This window comes from Mesoplodon bidens (assembly GCF_964165515.1).
Source record: "Mesoplodon bidens genome assembly, chromosome: 1".
Classification (NCBI taxonomy): Eukaryota; Metazoa; Chordata; class Mammalia; order Artiodactyla; family Ziphiidae; genus Mesoplodon; species Mesoplodon bidens.
The window spans coordinates 182,665,175-182,682,573 of NC_138176.1; the positions used below are offsets into that span (position 1 = coordinate 182,665,175).

General features: G+C 42.4%; 1 long non-coding RNA gene across 1 annotated transcript in view; it reads right to left on the reverse strand.

Annotated features, from left to right (window-relative positions):
• Positions 1-16,060, reverse strand: part of LOC308621276 — a 53,512-nt gene extending 37,452 nt beyond the window's left edge. Inside the window, exons 1-2 of the long non-coding RNA XR_014016437.1 lie at positions 16,013-16,060; positions 13,821-14,667 (exon numbers count right to left, since the gene is read on the reverse strand). This is a non-coding gene — a long non-coding RNA (uncharacterized lncRNA). The remainder of the gene's footprint in view (positions 1-13,820; positions 14,668-16,012) is intronic.
• Positions 16,061-17,399: the final 1,339 nt, after the last annotated feature.

Consider the following 17,399-nt stretch of genomic DNA (forward strand, 5'->3'; position numbering starts at 1 on the left):
ATGAGAGGAAGAAAATGTTTAGAATATCAATGACAAGAAACTTCAAAGGAAGAGAGATGGTTGGCCTATTGTCTGTCACCAAATGGATGCAGACAAGACCTGGATGATAGATGGGGTGAGAAAATGGGAGCATTCCAATGGAAACTGGGTGGGTAGGTCAACTCAGACAAGCAGCTGCTGCCCGAGGCCTAATTGTTTATGGTTCTGAGGGAGACATCACAGTGAACAAGTGAAAAACCACCACACTCACAAAGACTTTTGTCAGCTACACCCCCAAGCAACCTCTTCCCTCCCCTTCCCACCCCACCAAAAATAAAAGTTCAGCCTAATAATCCATGTACCAGCATCAAGATTGATGAAAACCTGAGTCTTTTCCCACAGTGGAAGTGTATTGTGAAATCCTTTCTGGATGCAAAATCCTCAGGAACAGTGACAGTAAAAGTGCCCTGGTCCATTATCAAACCAGAATACCTCTTTGTATATGGCTATGATGATAAATGGGAAAGATTTTTCACACCATCATCAGAACAGGTGGTGAGTAGGGATGGAGGAGGGAAATAGGGTGGAGCCCTCAGAAAGGGAAGCTTATAAGATTATTTGTTCATCCAAGAGGCATCAGTATCCTTAAGAAACAAGTGGAGTTGAACAACCTCAGGGGAGAAAAGGCAGAAAAGTCATTCTTGATTCCTCTTTTCTGCTTAGGCCCTATATTCAATCAGTTACCACTTTCTACTAATTCTAACTGCACAGCATGCACCCCATTCATCTCTAGGTCCTCTTCATTTCCCTGACAGTACTGAACTCATAGCAATAGTTCTTCCCAGACCATTGCATACTTTCAAGCCATCTCCCTTCTCCCTTGCCCTTACCCATCCATGCTACCCGACGCTGATGGATTAATTCTCCTACAATTCAACAGTTTTGATGGTATCACCCCCAGCTCCCAACTGCTATGGACTAAAGTCCCAGATCCCCACCTTAGTTTCCAAACCTCTCCCTAATCTGGCCCCCTTTTCTATTCACACTCTTGGAAATCTGAACATTCCTTTATACAACTATCATTTTTTCCTTTCTGTACCTTTTTTGAGCCGTTGCCTTCCTCCTTTATTTGAAATGTCTAAATCTTACAAATCCTTCAGAACCCAGTTCATTGTCACTTGCTCCTTGAAGCCTTTGGAAACCCTTCCAATCAGCATTGCTCCCACTCTGAACTCACATCCTCCGAGTCTCTTCTAGGATACTCATCCTTCCCCATTGGGGTCATGTGTGCATGCCTTTCTCCCTCTTAGAGGTTGCTGCAAGACAAGGGTCTGTCTTATTCTTTATGCCATGGCAGGTAGAAGGGAGGGGAGCAAGAGAAAGAAAGGAGGACTCTAGCTAGTACCCTGGCACCTAAGCAGCCCAAATACCCTGAGTAGTCCCCTGACAAACTTAGTTCCTGTTTTCCTGCCTCCCTAGACTTTCCATGCCTTTCCAAAATGTGATGCAGTTATGTTTTCTACTTTCTCCTTCCCCCCTAATTAGCAACCAAAAGCAGACAGGGTCCCAGATTAGGTTGCCAGATCCCTGAGCCTTCAGCAAGGGGCCATCAGTTTCTTGATGGCAGAGAGAGGGAAGCCAGGAAATAGGGCAGACACAAGAGTCAGGCCAGACTGAGGAAGGGAGGGGGAAGTCACACAATAGATAAAGCGACTTGCATGAAATTGTAGTGCCAGAACCAGGAAGTAGAGGCATCGAGTCAATTCACATGGCTGCCTCTGCACTCCAACCTCAAACGCAAAACAACCAGGTGTCCCAACACCTTCCAGGGACAGAAGCCCAGGGCTCTGAAATGAAGGGTCCTCCCAAGCTCCACAGACACACCGTCCCGGGAGCAGCCCTAGGGAACAGCAACAGCTTGCTACGTTCCAAGGCCCTCTGTCAAGTCTGCACGTGAATTATTTAATTTAATCCTCAAAATGCCTGCCATTTTACAGGTGAAGAAGTTAAGGCTTGGCCCTGCGGCCCTCTCACAGAGATCCCATTTGCTGGAGCTGCCGGGTTTCACTCCGGCAGTTCTGATGTAATGTGTAGGCAGCTCAGCTGGCACTCCTGCTTTTCCCCACCACAAACCCCGAACCCGTTGCCCTGGATAGGTCCTCCCAGGAGGTGACTGTTTCAGCACAGTTAGCTGCAGGCAGTCTTTTATTCTATCACCTGTTGTGTCTGCCAACTAGCACTTTCAAAGCCCCGTCCCTGATTGTAAAGCTCCCGTGTGACTTAATACGTTTGATTGGTTTTGAGCTCAGGGACAATGGATGCTGCCTATCTTCCATCTGCTGTCATCTTTTCTTCTGTACCTGCCACCTCGCTGATAACAGGGGTGGCAACTTCAGCCAGGGTGTACATCCTAGTCATTGGTGCTGGGTTTTGGCAGCCTGTCATTCCACAAGGGCTGTCCTTTAAACCAAAGTCTGATTTCACACTGGTCTCTCATACTGTCCCTGATGAAGTCTTCCCTGCCACCCTATATCCAAGCTTTCTCCACTCACCCTGCAGCCTGTTGCCAAATGCATCTTGCTAACCACTCAGTGGTTCCTCGTTGTCTCAATAATTATGGGCAAGGGTTCTCGTTTAATATTTACAGCCTTCTTTGTTCTGGGACAGGCAGCTTCCCAACCTCACCTCCAGCCTCTCCTGTGTAGGCACCCAGGACTCTAGCCAAACCAACCCCCAATCCTCTCCTTCAGACTCTACAAACGCTGGCAGTGCTCTCCCTCTCCATCTCCATCTCTAGAAACCCCAACACCACCTCAAGACTCAGCCAGAATGCTGAAGCGTTTCAGAACTTCCTGAGCTTTCTCTGGATTCCCTACCTGGGTAGGATTTCTCCGATTGATATGACTCTGTGTCTTGTGTCTCTTTAATTGCCCTCATCACATTCTCCCCTCCTCTGTAGCTGCCTACATTCTCTTCTCACTTCCTTTGTCATAAACTGTGGACTCCAAAGCAGACTTTCCTGCATGCTCAGCCCCAGTTCCACACCCACCACTACCTCAAAATCAGACACCAGAGCCTCTCACTTCCCAGTGCTCAAAATCTGTTTATTGAATTGCATTATAAGTTGTTGAATTAGGTAGATATACTTGACAAAGCTGTTGGAGATACTCCTTTATCCTGGGGTTTTATCCAGAAGTCTGTTAATTTCCTCTTCCTTGTCCCTCATGCTATCAAGTAGTGATTGTCCAATCTAATCCAGTAACAATCCAGATGTTTCACAACTATCACTTAATATACAAGTGGTTTGAATATCCTGGGAATTTCCAAACAAATCTGTATTCATGTTGTGAAGATAAAATGTGAAGGATACTGAGAAATGGCTTTTTCCCCCCTATTGTGTCCCTTCCTAGCCTAGAAGGCCTATGCAAAGCACCAGGCTAGAATGAGGTTCTTTTTATTCCAAAATTTGCTCTATAGGTTTCACATTTTTCTTGGATTAGAAAAATGATTAAGCACTTTTTGATCAAAAGGCCTCTGCTTGACTCTAAACTCCAAAGGTAGAGAAATACATAAAAAGAGATGAAACAAAAGATATTAGGACCTCTTCTGCTTAATTATGCTAATCAGAACTGGAAAACAAAAAGCAGCAAAAAAGCACCAAAAGCAAAAGGTCAACCCACAGAATGGGAGAAAATATTTGTAAATCATATATCTGATAAGTGACTTGTAATAGAATATATAAAGCACTCTTACAACTCAATAATAATAAAAAATACATATCCCAGTTTTAAAATGGACAAAGGATCTCAATAGATGTTTCTCTAACAAAGTTATACAAATAGCCAGTAAGCACAAAAAAAAATGCTCAACACCACTAGTCATTAGGAAAATACAAGTCAAAACCACAAGGAGATACAACTTCAGACCCACTAGCATGGCTGGAATCAAAAATGGCAGGTAATAATGAGTATTGGTGACGATATGGAGAAACTGGGACCCCCATGCACTGCAGGTGGGAAAGTAAATATGATGCAGTATTGGTGACGATATGGAGAAACTGGGACCCCCATGCACTGCAGGTGGGAAAGTAAATATGATGCAGCCATTGGGAAAAAATACTGGCTGGCTGTTCCTCAAATGATTCAACATAGAGTTACCATGTGAGCCAGCAATTCCACTCCTGGTTGTATACCCATGAGAAATGGAAATATATGTCCACACAAAAGCTTGTGCATGAATATTTATAGCAGCAGTATTCATAGTAGCCAAAAGGTGAGAACAACCCAAATGTCCATCTACACTAGAATGGATAAACCAAATGTGGTCTTTCCATACCGTGGAATATTATTCAGCCTTATAGAGGAATACATGATACTGATACATGCTGCAACATGGATGAACTTTGAAAAGATTATGCTGAGAGGAGGGAGTCACAAAAGACCACATACTATATGATTCCATTTATATGAAAGTCCAGAATAGGGAAATCTATAGACAGAAAGTAGATTAGTGGTTGCTTAGAGCTGGCAAGGAGGATTAGGGATAAGGGATGACATTTAAAGGGTACAGGGTTCTGGTTTGTTTTCTGGGTTTTTTTGAGATGATTAATATGTTCTAAAATTGATTATGGAGATGGTTGCACATATCTGTGAATATACTAAAAACCATTTACATTTTACATGGGTGAATCATATGGTATGTGAATTATATCTCAATAAAGCTGGTTTAAAAGGGAGGGAGACCTCCTCTTCTTAATAACATTAATAGAACTGGAAAACAAAAAAACATAATCCTTAATAAATAAGGATTGTTAAACAGATGCATTAATTAGGTAGAAAGAAAAAATTAGTTCATTACTAACAGCCCCACCTGCTGCTTCACAGCCTGAGAGGATCTTGTGTAGTCAGGAACTCAGACAAACCCAGCTACAATGATCAGAATTCTTTCCATTGTGAATTATAGACACAACTCAAACGACTTAATACAAAAGGGGAAATAGTGGTTCACATAACCAGGAAATACAGGATTGGATCTGGGCTTCAGGCTCAACTAGGCCTAGGGATTCAAATAAGATCATCAAAATGCTTCCTTTCTTTTCTCCCCTCTTTACTTTCTTCCCCCTCCTCCTTCTATCTCTCTATCTCTCTCTCTCCATCAAGAGCCTTACTCCATGTTTGCAGATGACATGATACTATACACAGAGAATCCTACAGATGTTACCAGAAAACCACTAGAGCTAATCAATGAATTTGGTAAAGTTGCAGGACACAAAATTAATGCACAGAAATCTCTTGCATTCCTATACACTAATAATGAAAAATCTGAAAGAGAAATTAAGGAAATGCTCCCATTTACCATCAAAACAAAAAGAATAAAATACCTAGGAATAAACCTGACTAAGGAGGCAAAAGACCTGTAGGCAGAAAACTATAAGACACTGATGAAAGAAATTAAAGATGATACAAACAGATGGAGAGATATACCATGTTCTTGGACTGGAAGAATCAACACTGTGAAAAGGACTATACTACCCAAAGCCATCTACAGATTCAATGCAATCCCTGTGAAACTACCAATGGCATTTTTCACAGAACTAGAACCAAAAATTTCACAGTTTCTATGGAAACACAAAAGACCCCCAAATAGCCAAAGCAATCTTGAGAAAGAAAAACGGAGCTGGAGGAATCAGGCTCCCTGACTTCAGACTACCCTACAAAGCTACAATAATCAAGACAGTATGGTACTGGCACAAAAACAGAAATATAGGTCAGTGGAACAGGATAGAAAACCCAGAGATAAACCCAAGCACATATGGTCACCTTATCTTTGATAAAGGAGGCAACAATATACAATGGAGAAAAGACAGCCTCTTCAATAAGTGGTGCTGGGAAAACTGGACAGCTACATGTAAAAGAATGAAATTAGAACACTCCCTAACACCATACATAGAAATAAACTCAAAATGGATTAAAGACCTAAATGTAAGGCCAGACACCATCAAACTCTTAGAGGAAAACATAGACAGAACATTCTATGACATAAGTCACAGCAAGATCTGTTTTGACCCCCTTCTTAGAGAAATGGAAATAAACACAAAAATAAACAAATGGGACCTCATGAAACTTAAAAGCTTTTGCACAGCAAAGGAAACCATAAGCAAGACGAAAAGACAACCCTCAGAATGGGAGAAAATATTTGAAAATGAAGCAAGTGACAAAGGATTAATCTCCAAAATATACAAGCAGCTCATGTAGCTCAATATCAAAAACACAAACAACCCAATCCAAAAATGGGCAGAAGACCTAAATAGACATTTCTCCAAAGAAGATACACAGATTGCCAACAAACATATGAAAGGCTGCTCAACATCACTAATCATTAGAGAAATGCAAATCAAAACTACAATGAGGTATCAGCTCACACCAGTCAGAATGGTCATCATCAAAAAATCTACAAACAATAAATGCTGGAGAGGGTGCGGAGAAAAGGGAACCCTCTTGCACTGCTGGTGGGAATGTAAATTGATACAGCCACTATGGAGAACAGTATGGAGGTTCCTTAAAAAACTAAAAATAGAACTACCATATGACCCAGCAATCCCACTCCTGGGCATATACCCTGAGAAAACCATAATTCAAAAAGAGTCATGTACCACAATGTTCACTGCAGCTCTATTTACAATAGCCAGGACATGGAATCAACCTAAGTGTCCATCAACGGATGAATGGATAAAGAAGATGTGACACATATATACAATGGAATATTACTCAGCCATAAAAAGAAACGAAATTAGGTCATTTGTAGAGACGTGGATGGGTCTAGAAACTGCCATACAGAGTGAAGTAAGTCAGAAAGAGAAAAACAAATACCGTATGCTAACACATATATATGGAATCTAAAAAAAAAAAAAAAATAGTGGTTCTGAAGAACCTAGGGGCAGGACAGCAATAAAGACGCAGATGAAGAGAATGGGCTTGAAGACAAGGGGAGAGGGAAGTGTAAGCTGGGACGAAATGAGAGTAGCACTGACATATATACACTACCAAATGTAAAATAGATAGTGGGAAGCAGCCGCATAGCACAGGGAGATCAGCTGGGTGCCTTGTGACCACCTAGAGGGGTAGGATAGGGAGGGTGTGGGGGAGACACAAGAGGAAGGAGATAAGGGGATATATGTATACATATAGCTGATTCACTTTGTTATACAGCAGAAACTAACACACCATTGTAAAACAATTATACTCCAATAAAGATGTTAAAAAAAAAAAACTAAAAGAGCCTTACTCTATAGACAGGCTTTATCAGTCCGGCGGAGACATTGCGGCCAACACTCTAGACTCCATACAGCTCATGATCCATGAAGCGAGAGAGAGAGCATGAGTTCATCACTCCCAGTTTCATGGGTGAAATTCTTAATTCTTGGGAAAGGCTTTAGTTGGCCTGACAGGTGGCTGGACAGGTGTCTGACGTCCGCAAACCTCCTTGGCCAGAGAATGGAGTGCTATGCGTGACTGGCCAAGACTGGGTTACATGCCAAAGGGGCGTGGATGCTAAAGGGACCAAAACAGCAAATGTTCATATACTGGACTTAAAGAAGGTTAGGGGAAATTTTTAATCCACCAAAAAAAAAAAATGTTGTTTAGGATGGATCTGCTTCCTAAATTAGTCAATGCTCTTATTTGAACAGAACAGAAATTGATTTGAGGAGAAAGACATTTATTGAAATAATATTAGAAAGCTAACAGAATTACCAGGAAAACTAGAGAATAAGGCTCAGAAAACAGGAGGGACACCAACACCACAGCTAAAATCATGCTGGAAATCCATTGTCGAATACTGGATGCCGCAGCTGGTACCTGTGCATTGGACCCCAGATGACACCACTGTTGCCACTGCCACTCTACACCTGGAAAGCAGATGGCTCAGTTGCTGCCCCACTAGAAAGAATTCTTCCTGGGTGGCCATGTATTCAGCTAAAAAGCGAGGAACCTATTGCTAAAGAATGAGGAGAGAATGGCTTTCAGGTAGTCTGACCATATATCCTGGTTGGCCTGGGAGTGTTCCAGATGTCGTCCATTGCCCACTATCCCTATGTCCCTAACAGCTTACTATTTGTCCTGGAATTTTCCTTTTTTTATGAAATTTAATTATTATCAAACATTGTATTAAAATAAGCCAGGAAGGGTTTGGAAGAGTTCCATTTTTCATTTCTGTACCAGGGACCTGTCCAGTAGTATGTGAGATGCATGTGAAGTCTCACATAAACACATGGTGAGATCCAGAAAACAGCTAGCAATAACCCATTTCCCTCTTCTTCATCCTTTGCAGGTGCAACAGAGCTAACACCTCCCTGCAAGAGCCCAGATGCAGGGAACCCATTGATAAAACAGTGTGTTCAGACAAAAGAAGGTTCAACAGCCAACTCCTCCTGAGCTCCAGTAACAGTGGGCAAAGTAGTCGGTGCTACTGTCCCCGCCAGCCACTTGATGGATCAGCCAGTTGTGCTGCGACCTGCGCCACAGGCCATGAGGTATACAAAGCCTCTAGGTCATCGGTTAATGGAGCCAGTGGGAAATGATCGGGTGGATGCACATGAAATAAATGTGCAGAAATGGAGACTTAGTCTTGACGTGGCGTGTGCAGGGAGTGGTCTGAATTCTCTTGCTACAGGCATTTAATGTTTGGGATAAATCTACAACTGTTGATTTGATTGGTAATAATTTCAATTAATTAGAATTGCATAATGTTAATTGTTTTGAGAGCCCCCTTTCATCCTCAGAAGGGTCCCATTTTAGACCATAAATTATATAGGCACAGTAACAATGGGAGGAAATTAGCAATATCTGTCAGACTGCCCTTGACTATCCAAAGATCCTTGAGTACCTGAGTACCCAAGGGAGATACAGTAACCACAAAATCTGATCAAGTTAGCATCCAGCTCAGACTCCAGGATCTCTGAGTGCCATGCAGTCTTCTCAATCAGGTCTAAATGCAGCCTCTCATAGGCTGGCAGCCTCCAAACTAAGAATCAAGTTAGCTGCCCCCAACATACCCAGTGCACAGTGTCAGAGAGTAAGATAGCAACTGTAAGCCCTGCCCTGGCAGTGGAGTAATTTTTTGGTTAGTGTGATGGTTAATTTTATGTCAACTTGACTGGACTAAGAGAGTCCCAGATAGCTAGGAAAATATAATTTTTGGATGAGTCTGTGAGGATGCTTCTGGAAGAGATTAGCATTTGAATCAGTAGACAAAGCAAAGAAGGTCACCCTCACCAAAGCAAGTGGGCATCACCCAATCTGTTGGGGGCCTGAACAGAAGAAAAAGGTGGAGGAAGGGTGACTTTGCTCCCTGCTTGGGCTTGGACATCCATCTTCTCCTGTCCTCGGACATTGGTTCTCCTATAGTTCTCAGAACTTCGGACTTGGATGAATTCTTTAAACATCAGCCTCCCTGGTTCTTGGGCTTTTGGACTCAGACTGGGACTTAACACTATTGGCTCCCCTAGTTCTCAGGCTTTTGGTTTTGGAAAGGAACTACACCCCAGCTTGCAGATGGCATACTGTGGGTCTTCTCAGTCTCCATAATCACGTGGGCCAATCCTTCATAATAAGTCTCTTTCTATATATCAATATATATTCTATTGATTCTGTTTCTCAGGAGAACCTTGACTCTTGACATTTAGCTAGTCTAGCAGCCTCCTTGTTCTACTCTCTGAAAAGAATTTTCTTGCCTACTGTCCTCCATGCCCCTGGTTTTATCTTCTTGGAGATTCTATTTTTGCTTGTCTATTATCCTCCATAGAGACATCTCAGGTGAGTATTGAAGAGTATAAAACAGGCAGGAAGGTGTGATATACAAAGGGAGGGCCTGTCTCCTGCAGCTCTCTTCCAGCTTCCAGGTGGCATGGAAGGTGCCCAGAAGTTCCCATATGCTCCATGGAGGGTAGTACTGGTGGTTTCCACTGGCCAGCCTTCCAAGGAGATCACTATGACAAAGAAACAGTGATCCTGGTCTGAAGGCTACAGGGCAAATGGTCTGGGCCAGGTACTGGCTAGGACTCACAGCTGGAAGGACCCAACAAAGCTAATAAAAAAAATGGATGACATCAGAAGTAGAAACTAACAGGCTGCACAGAGATGGGATCAGACCAACCACTTCTCAGCGGCTGCCAGCCAGAGCACACCAGGACTGCCCTGAATCACCAACACTATGAAGTCACCTTAGCGGTCTCATCTTGGAGAGGAACAGATTGATGAAAAAAATCCATAATCCTAAATCATCCATAGAGACTGAGCTAATCTAAAGAGACTGTTTAAATTATAGGATCAGCCTGAGTGTATCATACAGACCTAAAATTAAGTTCTCACCCATTACCCAATAGGGCAGAGGACTGACAAGAGCCATCAGATCAGTTTATGTTTACTTTATACACACGCCCATAGTGTGAGAAAATTGGCAACCACATTACAAGGAAAAAGCTTCTCTGTTATAGACACTTCATCATTACAGTTTCATTTATAGTGAATTTTTGAGAATGTAACCAGCTGTAGCAGTATTTGCAGGAGTAAATTTCCTCACTATAGCATATCAAAGACGCTTTCTAGCAGCAGGGGAAATGGGAAATTATGAGAAACTAAAATCTTGAGTGTTGGGCTTCCCTGGTGGCACAGTGGTTAAGAATCCGCCTGCCAATGCAGGCGACGTGTTTTCGAGCCCTGGTCTGGGAAGATCCCACATGCCGCGGAGCAACTAAGCCTGTGCGCCAAAACTACTGAGCCTGCGCTCTAGAGCCCGAGAGCCACAACTACTGAGCCTGTGTGCCGTAACTACTGAAGCCCATGCGCCTAGAGCCCATGCTCCACAGCAAGGGAAGCCACTGCAATGAGAAGCCTGCACACCACAACGAAGAGTAGCCCCCACTCACCGCAACTAGAGAAAGCCTGCACACAGGAACGAAGACCCAAAGCAGCCAAAAATAAAAATAAATTAAATAAATTTAAAAAAAAACCTTGAGTGTCGTATAAACTACTTCTACAGAATGTGAGGTGTGTGTGTGTGTGTGTGTGTGTGTATACACACCATTCATTGAGAACTACAATTGCAAGAGGATAGTTCTTTTGAGATAGAGAAGTAAGACGGCTCAGAGAGAAACCAGGAGCAGGGCAGTGAGCAACCTTGAGGAGCCTGTGAAGTTGTGCTCACACCCATTAGGGCTCCTTGAAGCTGATGCTGTTGATGCCCCGCCCATATTCCCTGGGCCCATGCTGGAGGTCACCTGCAGCTTCGGTGGAGAGTTCACTCTCCTGATGGCTTTCTTCAATCAAACACCTCCACCTGTCTGCTGAAGGCTTTCTCTGGGAGTGTGTCTAGCACACACGCAGGGGAGGCTGGAAATGCTGGAGAGTTAACACCCCCAGGACCAACTCTCAACAGCGAGGGATGGGAGCTGGTGGATCAATATCCCATCTTCTGCTCCCCTCAGTAGGACATTTCTGGGGTGTGCTCTATGCTGTCTCAGAGGGTCCCCGTACAGCAACCCATTCATTAACTCTCTTGGCTTCCCTCTCTTGTCAGCCTCACTTCTTCACTCCCTCATTGTGCTTCCTGGGATAACCTCCCAAATCAAGCCATGTTTCAGGGTCTGTTTTGGGGGAAACTCAGAAGAAAACAGCAAGACAGAGAGTGCAATGTGACAGGGCTGACAAGCCCTAGCAATGAGCAAACTGTGGAAAAGATCAGAAACCTCTGCATGTGAGATAACTTATAAAGGTTTATGTATCTCTTTGCTCTTTTAAAGCTTTTAATAAGCTCCAGACTACTTTGGCTATGCTGGAGGAAACCAAGGGAAGGGGCTTTTGCTTAGGTATGAATCAGAGCCTAAAAGCTGAACCAAGAGCTGCAGAAGCTGAAGGGCCGCATGACCTGACTATGGTCACAAGAATCAAAATGGGAGCTTCCCAGAGACAGAAGGAGGCTTACTTGATCCAGTCACCTCCTGACCAACAAATACTCTATTTGGGGTTAAATCTGAGAGGTTGTGGGTTTTACTAATAAAGAAGATATTTCCCAGAATTTGCCTCTCCTAATCCACCACTTTCCTTGTTTTCAAGCAAGTTTCTTTACTGTGCTATGGTGGCGATGAAATTTTACACACAACAAAGCTGAGTAAAATTTAGTCCATAAATTGACAGAAATACTTAAAATGATGAAACAGAATACAGTTGTGGGATGAAAAATACTCCTTCTGCTGTGAACATCCAACTGCTTCTTTATTCTTTAATACCTTGTTCCAGCAGTGCAGGCCCCCACTGAGAATGTTGTACTAATACAATATTCTTCTGAGATGGTTTGCTGTGGCATTCATATTTTAGCTCACTTCTTGCAGCTATCACATGGAGCCAAAATGGGTATGCAACTGACAGGTTGTATTGTTGTTGTTCACCTTTCTTCAGATAATTATTCATCTTGAGAATGGTCAGCTCTACTTTTCTTCTGGGTTTAGTCATGTCTAATACTTTGATCCATTTTTTCCATTGATGTTTCCTTTTTTTGTGACACTTGCTAATTGAATTTAGATCAGTGCCTACAGTATGTCTGAAGAAAGACACTCAAGGGAATACTTAAGTATATAATCATATTTTTCTCCCCACATGGCATTCAACTTCACAGAGGCATTAGTTTGTAAGGTCTGGGTCTAGGTTTAGGGTCCCAGGAGTGCAGCAAGATTTGGTGAATTGTTTACCTAGAATGGCTGAAAACAATGTCACTTAAGAATACAAAGTAAAAAGTGTAATCAAGAAGAAAAGTAGAAACCAGACAGGGAGAAGAGTAACTGAGCAGGACCCTATGGGGTGTTCCTGGGAGAGACCACCCCCCACCATCTCCTCCACCTGCCTCTTGTTTGTAGAAATACTTTAGCCTCTTATGCCTTCCCCTAGTTCCAAAGAATTAATTTAATCAGGGAAGGGAGAAAATGCAGAAACAAAGGGAAACAGTCAAGCAAAACAAAATACTAATTGTTTGGCCATCAAGTTCCTCCTCAAGGGCTATAGGTAATATTCTGAGCCATGTCCTTTGAGCTGTTTTTCAGACACTGAAACCCCTGCTAGGTGGAAGAAGCTAACTGTATGCTGTCCCCAAGCCCATAGACCCCAGACTGGCCGGAACCAGGAGGTTGATGATGTTGACTCCCGATTACCTCACCACCAACCAATCAGAAGAATGTCCACGAGCTGATCACATACCCCACAACCAGCCTCCCTCACTCTGTCTTTAAAAAGCTTTCCCTGAAAGCCATGGGGCAGGAGGGCTCAGGTCTTTTGAGCATTAGCTGCCTGGACTCCTTGTTTAGTGCTCTGCAATAAACGCTGCACTTTCCTTCACCATAACCTAGTGTCAGTAGATTGGCTTCACTGCAGCCAGGTGAGCAGACCCAAGGTTTGTTCAGTAAAGAGAAGCAGTTGCAAACCTTAGGTTTTAGAAGAGATACAGCTCTGAAGATATAAGTAAGTCAAGAGTTAAAAGCTGAGGCTATCAGGAACAGGTCTAGAAGCAGAGTGGTAGGTCAGGTGAGGGACTTGGGACTAAAGCCATGAACAATGCAAAGATGACAGGGCATCATTTTGTGGTGGGCTACTTTCACGGCTATGAGGATAATTATTTCACCAGTTATCTGCCAATTATTTCTGAGTTTCCTCACTCCTGCGGACAGCATTGAATTGAAATTTCTGGCCCTGTTATGATTGGGTAGAGCCATTTGACTAGTTCTGAACTGAGTTTTAAGCAAATACTATATGTTTCCCTTCCAGGTCAGTGCATCTCATTGCCATTGCAAAACTCACCAGAGCTCTCTTTTTCCTCTGGAATGAGGGGATTGGCAACATTCACGATGGTGACTATATCAGCCTGGGTCCTCAAGTAAGAAAACGTGGAGTGAAGTACCCAACTGACCTGCAATGGATGTATAATATGAGCAAGAAATAAAACTTTGTTGTGTTAAGTAATTGAGATTTTGAAGGTATTTGTTACCACAGGAGACTCTAACCTAGCCTAGTATCATGACAAAGAGATTCTGCTGGGTTCAAAGATATGAGTTTGCTGAATATTACTCACATTTATCCAAGAAGTGTCATGATGTAGTGAAAAGAACATTGGGCTAGGATGATTGAACACATGACTGGATGGATAGGTAGATACATAGATATATAAGACAGACACTGATGGTTAGGGCATAGAACTAGAACTTAGGGATCCTGGGTTTAATCTTACCTTCTATTAACTGTGTAATCTGCAGTATCCTCTCTATTTGAATATCAGTGTCTTCATCCGTATAACAAAAGTAAGAACATCTACCCAGCCTTCTCAAAGGACTGTCTTGATAATTGTGACTGACACACTCCAGGTGGCCCACAATGATCCCTTCTTCCTGGTGTCCATGCCTTTGTTTAATCCTCTCCCCTTGAGTGTGAGCAGGACATGTGATTTACCTCTAACCAATTGAATATGATGAAAATTACAGGTCACTCTGTGATTATATTATGTTATATAAGACTCCACCTTGCTAGTAGACTCTAGAAACTCTCTTTGCCAGCTTGGTGAAGTCAATGGGCCAGTTGAGAAAGCCCATGTGCCTCCAGGAGCTGAGTGTCTGGTAGCTCAGGGCTCAGCAAGAAACCAGGGCTCTCAGTCCTATAACAACAGGAAATTAATTCTGCCAATAACCTGGATGAGTTGAAACCAGGTTTTTTCCCAGTTGATCCTCCAGATGGGAATGCAGCCTAGCTGACACCTTAATTACACTCTTGTGAGGCCCTCAGCAGAGAACTCAGCTAAGTTGTGCCCAGACTTCTGACCCATAGAGACTGAGAGAATAAACGTGTGCTGTTTTAAACACTCAAGTTTGTAGTATTTTGTTATGCAGTAATGGAAAATGAATGCAACAACTAAATTAGTTAAGATATGTCAAATCATATAATAAACTGGAAAGTGCTAAATACATGTTAGGTATTAGCCTCAGTGTATACTAAAAACTTCATGGAGACTTCACAGGGTACAAAGTCAAAAAAGTTACTCATATGCTTTGGGGAATCCACAAGCCATTTTTAAACTAAGTCTTCACATAAACTTCTCCAATTTTCCTTAAAATTACAGCATCTACTCTTTTATTCTGACCTTGAAGTTCTGACAGCTGTGCCACTGATTGCTGTTGGTCTGTGATAGACATAACTTCTATATTGCTGTCAATAAAGACAAAATCTGGGGTTTAACTGCTCCTCCTTAGAGAGCTATGAAAAACCCAGGCTATTTTAACTATGGATTCAATTTAACAGTATGCTTCAGCCCACATTTCAGTGGAATTGCCACTTTCATCATTTTTACTATTACCTTACATGTTGCTATAACTGTTAAGAGCATCAGTGAATGCTTGTACTTTGTGTCTAAGTTTTTCATCTGGAGACTTTTAAAATGGATGTTAGATGAATATTGTTGATGTCAATATGCCAAATTTCCTCTCAATTACAGGGGTATAAATGATATGCTCTCAATTTCTGTTATCAGTAATAACATTCCTTGCCTTCTGTAGCAAATCTCTTTCCAAGAACCCCTGACCCATGTGTAATCAGCTTTGTGGCTCTGGGGTAGGGCAACATAGAGCTTTTCCCTTAACCATTCCAAATCTGCAGTATGATGATTATAATAATGCCCAGGAACAAGTACCCCCTAAGTATCAGGCTCATTGCAGACATTTTACCTAATTCTCAAAACAACCCTGCAAAGTAAGTACTTTCATTTCCATTTTACAGATCTGGAAACTCTGGCTTAGGGAGAATAATTTCGTTACCTGAGGTCACACATCTATAAGACACTCAATCAAGATTTTAAATCAGATATGTCAGATTACAAAGCCTTCTTCCTTCCTCCACACCCTACGAACCCCTCTAACACTGAAAACTGAGAACACAGCACTAATATAAGATTATTTCCCAATCTTCTTCCATTCATTAACTTATTTTAATATGTTAGCCCTTCTTACGTGGTATCTGTATAATCGTCAGTTCAGAAATAGAGTGGTGTTCAACTCTGTAAAGGAAAAGGAGAAAGATCTTACATTAGTTAGGACTATACTTGGCTGTGAGTGATTAAAAGTACAAAATTACATTGGCTTAAACAAGACATGAATTTACTTCTCTTTCATGTAGGCACTCTATGGATTTGGTGATGACTAAATCCAGGATCCAGCTCTCAGGAAATTTGCAATCTAAAGGAAAAACTAAACAACTCCTGATAATGGGAAACAGAATGAACACTTTGCTATAATGAAAGTAGGAAAAGGGGGCTAGAGAACACAGAAGAAGTTAGTTCTAACTGGTAGAGTCCGAGAAGACTCCTTTGAGGAAGTGACGTTGAATTAAGCTTAACAGTGAGAAAAAAATTCAGTAGACAACAAAGGAATTAGGGAGATAGGTGAGATGCAAGAGGGGGGAAAGGACATTCCATGCTAAACAAATGACAAAAGTAAACAGACATAAAAATGCTAGCCCATCTGCCATTCATAGAGAGGGGTATGGGTGTAGAAGAGGCTACTTTTTCTCGTTCCCCCAATATCCATTTTTCCTTTCTTCCATAGTAATAGAATCTTTAGCTAAGTACATGGCCAACCAAACTAAAGACTACATTTCCAGACTCCCAAATAGCTAGATGGACCACGAGACTAAATTCTGATTAGTGGAATGTGCGTAGATGTATCATGAGGCCTACTGAGAATCATCCTTAAGAAACCAATTAGCACTGCCTTTGGTCTCCTCTACATCTTCCCTTTTCTTCCTTCCTGCATGCTGGAAAGTGGATGTAGTGTCTGAAACTTGAGATGCCATCTTGGAACTTGAGATGACCTGAGGCACAGAGGTACCAACATCTTAGAATTTCCATAGAGCCTTCCCACGGATCTAGATTGCCTTTTCAGTCAGAAATGGCATGGGGAAAATACTATGCCTATCCCTTATTATCAATGATGAGAATGTGCCCTACTGAAGCCAAAACCCTCACAGCAATGTTGAAAAGAGACACAGCCTACCAAGCAGACATCAATCCTAGGTTAGTCCACATTCTTAGCTGTGTTTTTTGAAATATGAAGGGAGTGGATACCTGCTCATAGTAACACAGGTTCAAATCCTCCTTCCCCTCATATCTACTTTCCTCCCCACAGCTCTATTCTCCCTCAATTTCCAAATTCCCCTGAAAATTCTCTCTTAAAAGCTTTTCCAATTGGGGAGGAGTCAAGATGGTGGTGTGGAAAGACGTGGCGTTAGTGTCTCCCCACAGCTCAGCTGCCTGCTGGCCACTGGTGGGAGACTCTGACCCCCAAGGAGACAGAAGAAACCCCAGAGTAAACCAGTAGGATGTAGGGGGACCAAGGGGGC